General features: G+C 46.8%; 1 long non-coding RNA gene across 1 annotated transcript; it reads left to right on the top strand.

Moving 5' to 3' along the window:
• The first annotated feature begins 9,666 nt into the window (after positions 1–9,666).
• Positions 9,667–15,900, top strand: LOC124099184 (uncharacterized). Its single transcript, XR_006853856.2, has 3 exons — positions 9,667–9,752; positions 13,523–13,625; positions 14,232–15,900. It is a non-coding gene; the product is annotated as an uncharacterized LOC124099184 (long non-coding RNA).
• Positions 15,901–16,394: the final 494 nt, after the last annotated feature.

The raw sequence follows: 16,394 nt of genomic DNA, 5'->3' as shown, positions 1-16,394 counted from the left end.
GCGTACTATAATTTCCCTTTATCCAGAATTATCTTCTAAAACTTCAGTTACCTGTAACTAACTGAAGTCAGTATAGTGCAGCATGACATTTTGAGGATACCACATTCACATAACTTTTCTTACAGTGTATTGTTATCATTGTTTATTTATTATTAGCTATTACTATCATCTCCTATTGTGCCTGATTTATAAATTAACTTTTTCAAAGCCATGTATAAATGTGGTTCAGTACTATCAGTGGTTCCAGGGATCCTTTGGGGTCTGGGAATATAACCCCTGTAGATAATGGGGGACCACTGTATACAGTAGGCAGACAGACTAGAAGCTCTCAGGAATGTTCTCCATCTCCAGATAATGTCCTTTTCATGTGTTTCTGTCCCTCCAGGTGGAAAGGAGTCAGAACTTCCCTTGCAGAGCCAGGTTGGCCTGAATGGGATGATCTTGTAAAGAAGTCTCCTGGACCTAAGCTACTTCATTATTGCTGTCAATTCTCAGTTTCATTGGCTGGTGACACATGGTCACATGATAAAGAAGTGTATTGGGGATATGTCTCAGTGTCTAGTTAGAGAAAAAAGAAAAGGAAGAAAAATAAGTGACACTTAGGGAGTGGGTGGAGACAGAGGTAGGCATGGAGGGGGCAGCTTGGGCAGCTCTACTGTTCACCCCAAGAGGGAAAAAAGAGAAGAGAGAAGGTAAAGACTCTAGAGCTTATCTTAAGTGAGCCAAATTGGATTTAATGAAATTTAAATGAAAAAAATTTAATGAAAAAAAATTATCCAATTCCAACAGCTCTCAACATAGAAGGAGAATGGTATGACATGAAACAAAGCATAATCCAGCTAGAGGGGACCCCTGTCCCTACGAGGATGACAAGCTGGGGGGGGGGTGGTGGTGAGGGAGGCTTTCAATTCCACTCTGAAGGGGAGGATTAAAACACTCCAGGGAAAGGACATTCAGAGGAGAGACAGAACACGATTGGTTGACAGCATATGGGGGTCTTTTTCCTAGTTCTACTATCTCACGTGTTTGGAAATTTCCCGGATGAAAAATTTTAAATGACAGGAGGAGCAGAGGAAGGAGAAGAAATTCTGCAATCTGCATTTTATCGGGGCCTAGTTAGCATTGTTAGTGCAGTTATCTTGTCAATGTAGCTACCTCGGGCTTGTCGGGAAAGGGATGGAAGGAGATCTAAAATTGGTTTGAAATGGGAAAGAAGGGGAGCAAAGATGCGGAGGAGAGGAAGGAATCACAGTGAGCAGGGCGAACTCTGGGGAAGACAAGTCGGGCGGGGCCTTGAAGACCCATGAGAGAAACCACTAGAACAAGGCCAGGCGCACTTGTCCTGTTAGCAAGTATCTAACAAGTGCCGCTGTGCTGCTCTAGACCCTGAGGATAAGAGCATGAAGCAAACAGAGGCATCTTTGTCCTTGTGACATGATGTCCTAGGAAGGGGAGTGGCCAGGAGTGGGCCTCTCTGTCCTGTGCATGGAGGTTCCAGTTCCCTATGTCAGCCCCTGCTCACTGCTTGATTCTGCTGTCTGGTAGGTCACGCGGTGGGGACCTGAGTGACAGCCACCGAGATCACCCTCCCTCTGCTGCAACTCTGAGCTCTTCCCCTCCCTTCTCTTTTTGAGAGTTCTGTTAATGCCAACCCACTCAAGCTGGCCTAAAAGAAGTGGCCAAACCCTGAAGGGTTTGCTTCATGGCCCAGAATGACAGCTGGTGGCAACACAAGTGCAGTGTGGGAGAAGGCTGAGTCAGCACTCAGAGCAGATCAATTATAAACCAGAGCTTCGGACTTTCTGGCGGGAGGGAAAGAGTCAAGGGGCCAGGAAGCTGTTGCAGGAAGTGTCCGAGACCTCCTCTCCACACTTTAGCCTTGACTTGGCAAGAGCTTTCAGCTCTGTTTGGAGGCTGCCCTGGGCGGGGTGCACCCTGCCATGCATTGCCCTGTAGTGGGAGACCCTGTCCTCAGCATCCCGACCTGGGGCTTCTCAATTCAAGAAAGTTGGGAATGTGATCAGCTTCCCCAACAGGCAGGTCCCAGAAGGCACGTGCTCTGAGTCTGCTCCTGCTACACAAAGGTCCAGCCCAAACCTCCAATTAGAACTCAGTAGTCAATTGTGGAAAAACTGCAGTGAGACTCATTTGTTCGCACAATAATGAGCCTTTCCAGAATGGAAAGGCTGCTTTTATTTTCACCATTTAAAGCTGACACCTACAAATATCTACCCAGACAGCTGCCAGTCAGAGAGGGACAGCAGAGCTCAGGGTGTGGGTCACACACACTTAACTGGCAAGTCATGACGCTCGGGGAGAGGGGTTTGGTGGTTTGGGGAGCAGCAGGGTGCAGGCTGGGGAGGATGACAGTGTTCACATCTGCTCTGTCTGGGGCATGATGAAGAACAGGTCTGACACAATGAGGGTCAGAATGCCACAGTCCATTCTAAGGTGGCATGAAAAACCCCAAAGGGAGGCTCTTGCCCTCTTACTTGAGTGGCCCCTCTGAACAATGGGGCCCCAGTGCCTTACGCTGCCACGGGGCTGGGCAGATGCCATGTGCTCTGCCATCTGTGGTCTCCTGGCTTTGTTTCAACAGGGGTGGTTGCTATTATGGGCAGGTTCCCTACACAGCAGGACCCCAGCCTCCTTGCAAGACTCTGCCTCACTGTGTCACCTGCTGTCTGGGGCTGCCCCACCAGGAGAGCTCCCTGCCTCTGTTTGCTCACACCTGTTCTCAGGCAGGCTGCTGCACACCAGATCTTTGCTGCTGCATCCTCTGTGGCCACTGGGCCTCTTGTTCCTCCCAGGCAAACAACGAAGAAACACGCTGCTGCGCTCCTATATTTAGCCCCATTGTGTAATATAGGGCCGATAAGACTCTGTACTCTGGATATGCCTTTGATCAGAGGAATGTAACGTGCTCTGCAAACATCACCCGCTTAATACCCTTGAGGAGGAAGGAACGTGCCAGACCTTGGGATTCCAGACTTAGAGCCACCCAGAAAGAGTCCAGGGAGGGGGCATGTAGCCAGGGTCCCCTAATGAGTCAGGGGCAGGATGCAACCCATGAGCTGCTGCTAGAAGATTCTCCCTAGGTCTGCCTCTACAGCCCTGTGGCTCCCCAGCACTGGTCCTCCTTCGGTGCCTGGCAGAGAAGTTCTTTGCTCACACAGGCGTCCCTGTGTCCAGGCACGTTGGTAACTGGGCTTTAACACCCACAGGCCATTTGTGATAGAAACACGGAAGTGCTGCTTGCCATCTGTACTCCAGCCAGCAATCGCTTCCCCCTAGTACCTTGGGGGAGATGGCTCCGCCCAAACCCACACCTGGGTTGAGTGGAGAAATGAGGGCGTGGTGGCAAAGGGAGGGCTGAGGGATAGGGCATTTTTATGACACCGAGTAGCCAATCAAATGCTCTGCTTCATGGAGTAGGCCCAGGCAAGAGGGTCCTAGAGAGGGATCCTCGGGAATTCCTCGGGCACAGGCAGGCTCTCTCTCTTCAGAAAGAGCAAAGGGCACCACAGGTTAGGAACTCCAAGCCACCGGCTTTCTCTTCACTCTGTTGTCACAGATAATGAATGTTCCCTTGGAGAAGATGCAATGAAGGTGACAACTGTCCTCATGCCTTAGTGAAGGCACGAGTGACCGAAGGTCGTGCTCACCAGAATGGGCTTTGGGTGTGGAGCGGGAGGGATGGGATGGGGTGGGTTGGAACAGTGGCTGAGGATATAGACTTTGTGTTTCACAAACCCCCATATCTACAGCATTATGTACCCCACCCCACTAGCGGTACTTAACCCTAAATCACAGAGAGGTGATTCCCATGTCCTCTCCCTTAAAATCTGGGGGGGCATATCTGCAGCTTCGTCTACGGCTAGAAAATGGTAGACGTGTGGGGTATGACCTTGCATAAAAGGCAGCACCATGCCCACCTTGGCGCCTTGGGTTGCCCCCTCTGGAGGAAGCCGGCCTCCACACCCTGCACTCAGTGGCCCTGGGATCAAGCCCACGTGGGAAGGAGCTGAGGCACCTCCAGTTACTACGAGCTTCCAGGCATGTGAGTGGGTTGCCTCCGAGAGACCTCGCAGCCCTGTCAAGTTGTGGGGCGACTGCAGCCCCAGCCAACGGGACTGCCACCACGTGAGAGGTTCCCGAGTGGGGACTGCCAGACACCTCTTTCCTGAGCTCCTCATCAGCAGAGGCAGACATTAGTATTGTTTGTAAAACGCCACTGGGGGAATGGTGTCGTTCAGTGAAAATACCAGGGGAAGATTCTAGGGAGGAGGATGCTAGGAGAAGGTGCATACTGGGAATGGCTACTTCATAGAAGCGTTGTAAGTACTCCATGAGGCACCAGACGTGAAGGTTCAGAGCAGAGACGTGTTCAGTAGCCATTATTAACTTCATCCTAAGACAGGCTAGTCAAAGGTGCTGTGAGAAGATAGAAGTAGGATGACACAGGAAAAAAGAGCCATTTAAAAATCCGTTTCTTCTCCATTCATACTCTCCCTGCTCGGCTGTTACTTCATTTAGAATTCAGTTCAGCCATAGGAATAGGAAACCCAGGATAACAATGGCTTAAGGAAAGACAAATAGCTTTCTCCACTGTAAAAAGCCCATGAGTGAGCGAGCGGTTCAGGGATGGCTTGGTGACTCTGTGATGACACGAACCCACGTTCCTTGTGATTTTTGCATTTGCAGCTTCCATTTACAAGGTTATTTCATGGTCCAAAATGGCTACTGGCGTGCCAGCCATTACATTTAAACTCCAGTCCCAGAAGGAAGGGATAAAGAAGAGCATGCCCCTTCTCGTAAATGACAGTAAAAGTTGCACACACTAGCTCCACTTGTACCCCACTGGTAAAAATAAGTAACATGGTCCCATCAATCTGCGGCCTTTATTCTGGGCAGCCAAGTGCACAGTTGAAAACTGGGGTTTCTGTTACTAAGATGAAAAAAAGTGGATACTAGGGAAACAACATGCATTCTGCCGCAGATACCAAATCCCCCATGTGACCGTACAGAAGAAGTCCATGTTTGCAAGGAAAATCTAGGTAGAATTTTGGATCAGAATCCACTCCTCTGATTCTGTCTTGAAACTTTAAGATCATCAGCCTTTTTTTTTTTTTTTTTTAGCCACTGCTGCTGACCAGCAATGCATGGATTGTGACCAACTTCAGAATGCCTCCCATCCTAATCACACACGAGCAAATGCTAGTCCCTCACTTCTGACAGGGGCCTCTCTGTTGAGCTCTGCCATAAGACATCAAGGGACCAGAGAGGGTCTACAAGTGTACACCAGAAGTGAGGGGGAGTTCTTCCTTCCGGGGGACAACTTTGACCACTGGAAGATGGAGCAGATGGGTAAACTCTTTCCACCTCCCCTGCATAGAAATGCTGTCCTGAGGGATTAAATACAGTTGAGCTCAACAAAGAGCAGTGGCCACCTGGGTGAGGCGCTCTTCCTTTGCTCCTCTCTCCTTGGACTGGTACCTACCCTCTAATAGAGTACTCTGCATAAGTTTGGCCTCCGCCTCTGCTTTCTAGGGAAGCCAGGCTGAGGGAAAGCAAGAGTGCCAGCAGGTCACTCCATCCATCCAGACTCCCTGCCCCAGGTCCCCACCGCCTGGTGGCCAGCCGGGCCTGAGTGTTTCTGACTTAGGAATATGTAAGAAACCACTGCAGAGCTGAAATCAGTCTTCTGGCAGGTTCAAATGAAGTCCTGTTTGGTCTGAGGCTTCCCAATCTTTTTATCCTACCAGCCTTCCCAATTTAACAAGGTTTCCAGTTATTTCAGGTGAAACAAAAATTTTCTTTGAAAATTTAAAAGTGGTTATCTCTAATCACTGTCTTTAGGAAGAAAATTCATTAACAGAGCTCCTTTTTTTTTAATAGACTGAACTGAACACATGAAGAAATATGAGCATAGAATCCAGTTTTTCTAGAAACTTCATTCCAATTTTCTTGCCATCCCCCCGCCCCCACATACACTTTAAGGGTCTACCTTCAGCTGACTTTGATTGGGCCCTCTGGCTGTGTCTACAACACCTGGGAAACTGGAGCTCAGAGTAAAGCTTAGTACTTTTCATTGTGAGCCAATTCTCAATGCAACTCCAGCTCACAAAAATGTAGATGGTAACTCTTATTTTTTCACAGACAAGTCCATAAAAAATTCAGAAATATTAGGCACGAGTTCCTTCCCTACATACTCATTCATCAGCCGACTAATGATTTCAAAGCATTTGGAGGACATTTGGTTAGCAGAAAATGAATTTAATTCCCAAATGGTGTCGTTTCATAGGGATTATACTAAATGAGATCATTTGTTTCTCAAGAGTAGCCCAACCTAATGGAATTTGAGGGACAAGATCACTGTCATCGATATGACCCCCTGGGAGGAAATCCCACTCTCTGGAGCAGTCACAGGGTGCTCCGGTTTGCATCTTAAATATCTCCCAAAAGCCCATGTGTTCAAAGGCCCATGTGCTGGTTCCCGGCATGGAGCTGTTGGGAGGCAGGGAAACTTGAAGGGGGGAGGCCTCAGTGGAAGATGTCAGGCCCTTGGGGGTGCCCTTTCAGGGGATTGTGGGTTTCTGGCCTTCTCTGCTTTCTCTTTTGCTTTCCTGACATTGAAGTGAATAACTTGTCCTGCCACATGTACCCACCATGGGATATTGTACTGCCACAGGCCCAAAGCAACAGGGCCCATCAGTCACAGACAGAAACAGAAACCTCCAAAACCACAAGCCAAAGTATAGCTCTCCTCTACGTTAAGTTGGTTATCTCAGGTACTTTGTTACTTATAGAAAACTGACTAACACAAACGGATAAAGCAATTCCAGACCTGTGCAGAGCTGGTATTTCACTGACTACACTAATGGCTTCATGCTGTAGGATTCTATTTATGTGGGTCAATGTAGCATCAATTTAATAAGCCATTTTCCATAGCAAAGTTATCTTGGTTACACCTTTTGGATTTCAGCTGCTCTAAAACTTGAGAAAATAGTGAAAACTTTGAGGAAAGTATTTCCTTTCCTTCTTCCTGCTTTCAGATTTGAGGATCCCTGGTTATTCCTGAGTTACTCCCATCATCCAAAGTCGTCATCTACTGCTTGGCTGTCACTGGGGGGAGGCATCCTTATTCTAAGAGATGGCTTTTCTAAACACTGTGAAATTACAGTGGCTTTTAGGTTGCAGATTTTTCGCCATCTCCTGGATGGTGGCCAGCCAGGATGTCTTCAGAACATATATTGTTAATAAAAAGCTGCATCCTAGCTGCCAGGTGAGGGTGCACCTCCCCGGCTGGCTTTGGGTCATATCAGGCTCTGTGGGTTGGGAAGCAGCGAGATAGTACAACATCACCCAGATTAGTAGGCAAATTCTGCTCCAACTGTAGAAGTCATTCTTGGGGAAGAAAAAAAAATCCTTTCTCTCCCTCCCTTGGCTTCCCTTTGCTAGTGTTTTCCTGAACCTGAGAAATGTATTTGGTCTTTACAATGCCCACCTTCAAAACAGAGTCTTTCAACTCAGCCAAATTTTCTGCTGAGCCAGCCACTAGGAACAAACACTGGGGTCTATGGCAACCACAGACACGTGGGCGTGTGTGCACGAGCATTTGTATGTGATTTGTACACATATGTCCGTATGTATGTGTTTGTGTGTGTGCATGAGTGTGTGGCATATATGTCTGTGTATGTGTGTGGTGTGTGCATGTATGTGCATCTGTATGTTTTTGTGTGTGTTGCTTTTCCCCGTTCCTCTTCCTCCAGAGACATCAGCCAACGCAATCCATGTTTCCTAAAACAGATCCAAATCTCTACTTCAGGACATGGAACTAGAATAAAAAAAAAAAAAAATCTCTCTCTCCAGGATCAGAGTCCCAGAAAAGGAATTAGGTCTAGATTGAAACCCACTCTCCCACATCTGTATTCCTCAAATGTGAGAGAAAGTAACCTTTATTAAATATCATGCTATAGTCTTCCATGTGTGATTCATCTATATTATTCTCCTTCGCTAGGGCGAGAAAATGCTTTTCTATGTTTAATTAATGCCAGCAATTCAGCAGCTCCAGAGAGGTGGGTCCTAATTAGTCAAGTGGGGTTTCCATTACACAGAGAGCTTCAGAGGAAGATTTTAGCATTTCCTGAACTAGAAGCCAGAGCCTGGGCCAGACCAGAATAGGGAGGTACAGTGCTGTTAGTCACCGAGAGAACCAGAGAAAGGGTTGCGAAATCAGGGCTAAATCCCTGAGCCCTGGCTTCCTTATCTGTGCATCCAGGGTGTTGGACTTGGGTTCTGGATCTTTGCCAGCTAACAGATGAGATGACTCTATGCCATCATTAGTGTTTGGTCAATATTAGGAGGTCCCCACTGGAAAGCAGGTTAATAGACCACTTGTAGGTAAGAATACCTAATGACATAGCTAATGAAGGTGTCAATCCAGAGAGGAAAAGGCAAAATCTACCCACTTCAGTGGCATAAATAATTTTTTAAAAGGAAGAAGGGTAAGGTCTGGGAAAAATTATATGGTAGCCCATTTTTCCAGCTCCTACATAATTCTTTTATCAATGTCAGAAAAGAATTGAAAACCAGTGACTTATGGTTTAGATAGGTTGGAGGATCACTTTTTTTATCAGGAGGCTATGGGAGTTTTATTGTTATTTTCAACTGAAGAGTGGAAGGCTTCCTTGTCTGCCCCCTTGACAGGAATTGTGGGAGTGGCGTATGCAGCAGGGCTTCTAGATCTCCAAGCTAATATCCTCACTTCTGGTGCTGGGGCTTTGTAAACTGTGGAAATCTCAATCTCTCTCTCTCTCTCTCTCTCTCACACACACACACACACACACACACACACACACACACACTTGTGCTTTCTCTCAAAAAGCACAATCCACACTTTCTGGGCCATTGCCTGCCTGATAGAACTGGCAACCCAGATGCCGGAAGGAGTCAGGCGCTGACGGCTGGGGACCTGTGTGGCTGGGCTCTCCTCCTCTCTGTTTGCATTTTATTTGCTGAGGAGGCTGGCCTCTCCACCCTCCCAGCTGTGTGGACGGCAGCCCATGGCTGCAGGCTCTGATGTGCCCTAAAGGGATGGCGTGGGGCTCACGGGAGCATCACCTGCCTCCAGTCAGGAATTCCACCTGTCCCAGTGTCACCCAGAATGCAAGGGAAGGATGTCCTCATCCAACCCCAGCCACTCCCAATTTTGTTTTCTTCTCCCTTTGAGAGGAAGGGGAAGAGGGACAGGGAAGACATGGCATCATGGGACACTGAGCATTTTAAGCGAGTGGCACGTCTTGGAAAATAGGGAAGGGAGTCCTGTTGGGGAGCCATTCCAGGCTGGTAAATGCAGAGGAGCAAAACAGGGTCCCCAGTAGGGGGCGCTGGATGAGGCTTGGCTCTAGACACAAAGGGTGTCAACGGAGGGTTGAGTCCTTGCCCCAGGCAAGACTCCAGACTGGTTCTGACTCAGGTGCTGTTGTTGATAAGAGGTGTTGATTAGAGGGGTGGCTAAGGGAGAAATCCTGAATCACGCTGGGCACTTAGCTGGCCACGTGGCACCATAATGACACACTTAGTGAGATGGTGCCAGTGCCCTGAGCCATTTCCTGATACAAAACAAATATTTGAGTTTGAAGAGCAGAGTGAAGTTGCAGAACTATTTTGGTAGATGGATTTTTCACATTTTCCCTGCAGCAACTAGAAGCCTCTGGAGAACCTTATTTGTGGCGGTCGCTGTTGTGCAGGTAGTTTGCCTTGAAAGCCTGTGACTTCACATATTAAGAATGTCCTCCCTCCCCAACGACGGACTTCCTTGCTCTTCTGTCTTATTTGTGTAATTGGTGCCTAGAGAGGATTTCCAAAATCATCCCCCCAAATTGAAGTGCCAGAGGGAGTATAGCCAAGGAACTGGCTCCTTCTCCAGGTCATGATGCTGGCCTGGTGTCCTCCAGCTCAGAGATGGAAGGGATGGAAGGCAGCAAATGGAAGGCACAGGTGCTGGTCTAGCTCAGGCGTGGGAAGTAGTCAGGATAACTTACCTCTCTAGGCATTAGTTTCCTGATCTGTAAAAATAATGTCCAAGGTCATATCCCAGTAAACTTTTAAGCGTGACCATGTCTGGAATAAGTTCAGGGAATGTGGGGACTCCTAGGAACAGCTATAGGTCTGATCTTGGCTTTGAGCTCTCTTGAGTGTATGGGATTGAGGCTGTGGGGACTGTGTCCTCTACCTAACCCAGGGCTCAAGCTCCGTTCACTCTGGAGCCAGTCTCGGAATCACCTTGACATTTTGAGGGCCTTTCAGTGGATTTCTAAGTCACATTCCCTGGCCTGATAGAAAGGCAAGCCAGGAGCAACGGCACACACCTGTCATCCCAGCAACTTGGGCGCCTGAGGCTGGAGGGTCGCAAGTTGGAGGTCAGCCAGGGCAACTTATTGAGTATCTATCTCAAAATTAAAAATAGAAAGGGCTGGGAATGAATCTCAGTGGTGAAACACCCCTGGGTTCAATCCCCATTAATAAAAAGAGAAGAGACCGCAGCCACCAGGGACCATCCTGGAACTAGAAAAATCTAAGGGAACAAGGGGAGAGGGAATCTCAAGAGGAGAGGGGAAAGGGCGAATTCCTGATAGCACAGCAGATACTTTCACAGCAGTCTTCTTGTAATGGGGCTTCCGTTTGTCCAATACCCCCTGCCCCCCGCCAAAAAGCTGTCTGTCTCTCCCCTCCCCACTTCCCATAGAAATCACAGTTCCTCTACCTTTTGGCATTATCTCCCATGTCTCAAATGTAATCAACTTCTCTCTCTCTCTCTCTCTCTCTCTCTCTCTCTCTCTCTCTCTCTCTCTCTCTCTCTCTCTGTCCATCTTGGCAGTGAACCCCTGGGCTCAACTCTACTGAAGTTACATGAGTCCTATGGTTCAGAGAGAGAACCTGAGTCAGCAGAGCTACCCCGACTCGGCACCCCAGGTTAGCCACAATGGGACCAATCCTCTAGTCCTTCCTTTGGCCTAATTCCCACTGAAATCCAATGCCCAGGAAGAACTACAGGCCTTATACATACAGTTATGAACAAAGGTTTTTAAAAGGCTTGAGGGCAAGAAATGGGAATCTGCATCTCTCTCTCAGCAATCACCCTGTGCTTATTATTATAATAGCCCAATTATCCATGCATCTGCTCACAAGGCGGGGGCAGGGCAGCAGGGCCACTCTGGCCTGCGCCCTCTCTTTGGCCCGACCCTCTCCTGGCAGATGGGATCAGCCCACGTCTCATCAGGAGCGAGAGAGGAGAAATGAGAAATGGAGAGTCAGAAGGATTTAATATGTCCATCAACCCCTCCTACTCACTCTCCACTACCTTGTGTGTTTATTAGTTAGCATTTTATGTGGTAAGTTATCCTGAACAAATACTATTATGGGATTGAAAAGGGAAACCAAAAGGTATTTAAAAATGCCGAGTCATGGAGGAAGCTTGAAAGGAATGATGGGAGTAGATTTAGAGACCGGGGAGAAATTATGTCTCTGGACATTAACGTTGGATATTCTGGAGACTGATTCCCCCAAATGATAACTCTTTATTCTAAGAATAAAGGACCCAAAGGACATGAGGTAGAAATGGTAAACTTGCTAATGATTTACAGGGGTGCTCCACCCTGGCTGTCCATGAGAAATGCTTGGGGAATAAAAATTAGTCATGAGGGGACCCACCCCTCAAAGGAGGATTCCTGGATGGTGGGGCTCAGGCATTAATATTTTTAAAGGCTCCCCAGATGATTTTGATACACAGGGAAGGCAAAGAAGACCAAAAGACAGTCAGCACTGTTTTCTTCAATAAAGAAGGAAGTTGGGAGATGCCCAAAGCAGAAAAGAAACCATTTGTGGTTTTAAATACATGATACCAATTTAATATAATACTGACTTTAGTAGCAACTAACACTTTGTGCACTAAGCACTTTACTTGCATAAATTCATGTAATTCTGATAATAATCTAGGAAGAACACATAATTATTGGCCCCATTTTACAAATAAGGGCACCAAGGCTTAGGGAGATGTAGTAACTTGACCAAAGCCAACATATTGACTCTAATGTGTAACAGGCACATAAACGTAGATAGCATGGAAAATGCCAAGATAAGCAAGACACAGGCCGACTCTCAAGTTGCTACCTTGGAGTAGAGGAGCAAATAAATGACGAAAAGTCCAAAGTACAATATGACAACCGCATAGAGTTACAAAACATGCAGGAACCACAGGACAGGGAGAAGGAGCAAAGGCTCTGGGGGAGTGGAGTCAAATAGGAAGATAAGCTGCAGATTCTGCCAGGCGATGAAGGCCGCAGGGTAGCAGCAGAAGGAGGAGGTCCCAGGGAGAATGCATAGTGTACAGAAACACAAGAAAGAGCTGAAAACTGGCAAACGGCCCAGTGCACTGAAGATTTTTTTTTTTTTAAAAGGCATAAGGCTGGGGAGGAAGTTTCCCTGAACTGTGGGAGTTTTAATAGGATCTTGAAGGTACAGGATATGCACAGGTATCCAAACAGGGGGTGCCATGGCACAGTGAGTGTTTCAGGAGATCTTCCATAGGAAGGCGAAGCAATCCCAGGCCACCAGGCTTGGATCTCAGTGAATGCAAGGAGGACAGAAGAACTAAGGCACCTGGGAAATATTTTGCATCCAGCTCTGATGCTTGATCTTGCACTGAGTTATTATTCTATGTAAGAGCCACAGCCCTGGCCTGGCTAGAACTACCCTGATAAATCCATCTTTCTCCAGTGACTGTGGTTGCTGCTATAGTTTCTAGGGTAAAAGAGGGTGTGTAGTTATATTCTCTACATATTTTAGATTTCTGTTGCTTTTAGACTTTGTACTTTTTCTCAGTGTCTATGAGGACACATGATATTTGATTTTTCCCATCAAAAATGAAATGAAGAGAATGAAAACACAGGGTGATGGCTAGGGATGACTTCTTTATATTTTTCATATGGTAGAGTATTTCTTACTTTCCGCTGCAGAACTTCCACTAGGACCTGGGACTCTGGGGGTGTCACAGTTTGGCTAATGAAAAATATATTTACTAGCAACTTTATGTTTTATCTTTAAAATTCATGTAAATTCTATAATCCTGTGATATATCCAGACTTTCCTGTTATGACATACCTGGTTTATCCCATGACTTTGTAGGAACTTCTGGCTCCCCACCATGGATTGCCCTTTGTCAAAAGACCATCCTGATAATTTCAGCGTAGGACTGCATTTTTTACTTGAACATGAGTCACTTGAAAGGCTGCTTTAAGTTATCTATTTCACTATAATCAAAGAAAACAGCTTGTAAACCTTATTTGCTCTTTTTTCCTCTTCCGCACAGGCTAACGTAGACATTAACGTATATGTCATCGTGCCACTTGGTGAAAAAATGCTCTTCAATTAAAGACCCCCTTTGTTTACAAGGTCAGTAAAGATATGACGAATCTATTAAAAGTCTAATCACCTTCTCCACTGTGCAAAATCTACGCAGGGGAAAGACCAGAGGGGAAGGAGAGTTTCAGAAAAAGAAGTCGACTTGGACATTTGACCAATATAGAGTGACAGCAGGAAGACATCCTTGATCTTCATGAAAAGTAGGTACCCTCTGTAGATCTTCATCTTCATGCACAATGACACCTCCTGCTCCAAAAGCTCATGGCCCCCCAGGTATATTTGCTGTTGCTTCTCTCCTTTCCAAGGTTCTGGCTTCCTTTCAAGCCATTAGATTCTCACATCTAACACCTTCTTCTCAGCCAGCTTTTCTGTGGCTTTTCTTCCTTATGGGCCTTTCATAGCTCATTCGCTGCTTCTTTTTGTTCTTTTTGGCACTGGGGGTTGAACCAGGAGTCTTTACCACTGAGCTACATCTCTGGTTCTTTTAATTTTTTTTTTTTTTTTAAATTTTGAGACCCAATCTTGCTAAGTTGCTTAGGGCCTTGCTCAGTTGCTGAGGTTGGCCTTGAACTTGCAATCCTCTGCCTCGGCCTCCTGAGCTACTGGAATTACAGGTGTGCACTACTGCACCCTTGAGCTTATAGCTCACTCATTTCTATTTTTTGTTTAATGTTAGGGATTGGTCCCAGGGCTTTGTGCATGCTAAACATGCTCTCCATCACTGACCTACACCCTTAACACCTTTATCCCATCTTGATAAAGCACTTAGTAGAGTCCATCTTCTCACCCCATCTGTTGCTTCTCAGATTTCTCCAGCGATGTTGCCTCTGTAGTGGACAGTTAATGCCAGGATTCCCCAAATCCTGCCCTTTTCCACTTGGACTCTCCAGTTACTGCAGTGGGCTCACTCTCCATGGCAAGATTGTGTTTGGCAGGGCTTGCCCTTCCCTGGGCTCCTCACCACCAGAGCACTCCTGCCCTGACATCAGTCCAATGACCAGACACCACAGTCGGTTGTGGAATAGGTGGTGTTCATTCTAAATATTACAATTGCTGGCCCAATCCATTTTCTTTCCTGCTCAAGCCAAACTACAACAGATAAAATGTATTAGCCACTTGTTAAATATTTCTTGACTCTGATATGCCTCTATCAGAGACCTGTATTCATGAAAACACTCATAGATGAGCCAAGAAGACAACATTGTATGGCAACTACCGCATTCTCCTATCCTTCCATGCACTTCCTGTTTATTGCTTAGGACTTGATCAACCTGTATCTATTACTGCCTGGGGCACATCAGAGTCACCCAAAATCCTGTTAGATGACTATGTTGAAAGAGTTGCTCCTGCATAGGATGGGGGACAAATTTTGGACCACTGAGTGGCACGGTTGTCCTACCCCAAGGAATTGGGAAGCAACTGGAAGGAGGGCAAAAGGGAAAGTATGTCTGGTCAGAAATACACGCACAAGGAGTCTCAACTGGAAAGTTTACAGTGAGGGAAGAAACACTGAAGAGAACTGTAATCCCTTGAAACTGCCTGAACCTAATACAAGGGACACTTTCAGGGGACACGTTGGGAAGAGTTGAAGCCACAATTGGATTTGTTACCTGAAGTCAGGGTTGGATACAGGAAAATGGTTGAGCAGAAGCAAAAGAGAAACATGAGAAGAGCTCAGGACTTGGGGAGAAGAGAAGTGCCGCAGTCAGGCTGGGCACAAATAACCGGGAGGTCAAGCCACTTGTACATTCAAGCAGGAATGAACTTTATTTTCAAACTCACACAAACGCCACCCACGCAACCCTCCAGAAACTCTGCGCGCTCTCAACCGGAACTCAACCAACCACGCGAACTCTCTAGGAACCTCGCGAGAGCTCAACCGGAACTCAACAGGAACTCCGCGAGAACTCAAAAATAGCGGGCACCAGAGACAGCAGGAACCGCCTCCTTCTGGCAAAATGCCAGGCACCATCTTGACCTGGCCGTGGCTCTCAACAGAGAAGGAGGAATAAACTCTTAAGGTCAACTCAAACAAGAACCAAAGACCCAAGTGTTGGGTGGGTAGAGGTCGACCATGTACCTTGGTCAAGTCCCTCATTTCCTTGCTGGAGGGGTGGAAATCATTTCAAGGAGAGGATCTTGGCACCGACCACAGTCTGCTAGGTCAAGCAATGACAGCAGAGAGGTTACAAACTGCCCTGGTGTGCTGGCTTCCCTGTGGAGAGAGCGACATAAGCACAGATCCTGGCTAGTAGGGTTTTCTCCGGACTCCACGCCCACCAGGTCCCAGAGTTTCTGCTCACAACAGCGGAAAACAATTACCAAAGATACAAGGTGAGGATGCTGTATTATTTATACACCGACTGCCCACCTCTAGACCTTCTAGACAGCAACGTCAGTGTTTTCTACCCAACAATAAAAATTTGTGAATGGCCATTTATTTGCAGAAATAAACATAATCTCAAAAGGACTGTACCCAATGAAACTCTTGTTTCTGGGTTCCATGACTTTTCTGAAAGGGCCAATTAAATGCATCACGCAGGGAAAGCCACTTAGAACAGACCCTGTCAAATGTTCTTCATGAAAAGGGACCTGGAGTCATAGTACAAAGACTTCCTTGGGAGGCCAGGCCTTCCCTGATGCTTATCTGAAAGACTCACCATTCTCTACATGTGAATGAGATTTCTTGTTGTCATGGTTACAGTTAACAGTAATTCAATTCAACATAATGACATATATATGCATCAATGGTGACATCAGAGTTGACCCCTCTGTGTCTGAAAAGAAGCTCTGATGCCTGTCTTTGGAGGTCCCAGGAGGGCACTCTGCAGCCCTACGTAGCCTTGGGCTTCTATGCATTCCTCTCCTTCACAGTTATTGAAATCTACTATGTGGCAGGTCCTCTGCTGGACCTAGAGATACTGTAATAAATACCTCAATGACTAAGGAAATTGGAATTTGGATGTAAA

Source organism: Marmota monax, unplaced genomic scaffold (genome assembly GCF_021218885.2).
Source record: "Marmota monax isolate L192 unplaced genomic scaffold, Marmota_monax_Labrador192_F-V1.1 WCK01_AAM20220418_F8-fsc00011, whole genome shotgun sequence".
NCBI classification, from domain to species: Eukaryota; Metazoa; Chordata; class Mammalia; order Rodentia; family Sciuridae; genus Marmota; species Marmota monax.
Note: the sequence above shows the minus strand (reverse complement) of the source record. Positions and strands in the feature narration are given on the sequence as shown.